Here is a 1,052-nt window from a genome sequence, read left to right as displayed (position 1 = left end):
AGAGAGAGAACGAAGTCGAATGAAATGAGATCTTATATTAACGTCTTCAAAAGGCCAAAATCAACTATGAGTCCAAATTGTTACAAAACTGTGAATCTGATACCATGTCTGGGTGCTAAAAGACTAGAACAAAAATACTACTACTACTACTAGAATCCATCCTCATTTGCACTCTAGATATCGAGAGAGTATGGCTCAAATCCTTTGTTGTACTCTCTGCTATGTAGCCCCATAGCGACATAGCCGTCTGGATCTCCATAGCGCATGTGCTTGACCAAGAGAGAAATAAAATGAAATGAAATGTTATATTAATGTCTTCAAAAGGCCAAAATGATCTATGGGACCAATTTGTTACAAAATTGTGAATGTTTTGACCTAAACCTAGGTAGATTAGGTCAAAAGGCCAAAATAACCTATGAGACCAAACTGTTATAAAAAATGTGAAGAGAGAGAGAGAGAGAGAGAGAGAACGAAATCGAATGAAATGAAATGTTATATTAACGTCTTCAAAAGGCCAAAATCAACTATGAGTCCAAACTGTTACAAAACTGTGAATCTAATACCATGTCTGGGTGCTAAAAGACTAGAACAAATACTACTACTAGAATCCATCCTCATTTGCACTCTAGATACCAAGAGAGTATGGCTCAAAACCTTTGTTGTACTCTCTACTATGTAGCCCCATAGCTACATAGCCGTCTGGATCTCCATAGCTCCTGTGCTTGACCGAGAGAGAAATAAAATGAAATGAAATGTAATATTAATGTCTTCAAAAGGCCAAAATGATCTATGAGACCAATTTGTTACAAAATTGTGAATGTTTTGACCTAAACCTAGGTAGATTAGGTCAAAAGGCCAAAATAACCTATGAGACCAAACTGTTACAAAAAATGTGAAGAGAGAGAGAGAGACAGAGAGAGAGAGAGCAGTCGAATGAAACGAGATGTTATATTAACGTCTTCAAAAGGCCAAAATCAACTATGAGTCCAAACTGTTACAAAACTGTGAATTTGATACCATGTCTGGGTGCTAAAAGACTAGAACAAAAATAC

Source organism: Adiantum capillus-veneris, chromosome 13 (assembly GCF_014529385.1).
Source record: "Adiantum capillus-veneris isolate H3 chromosome 13, ASM1452938v2, whole genome shotgun sequence".
Lineage (NCBI taxonomy): Eukaryota > Viridiplantae > Streptophyta > Polypodiopsida > Polypodiales > Pteridaceae > Adiantum > Adiantum capillus-veneris.
This window is presented reverse-complemented; position numbering follows the sequence as displayed.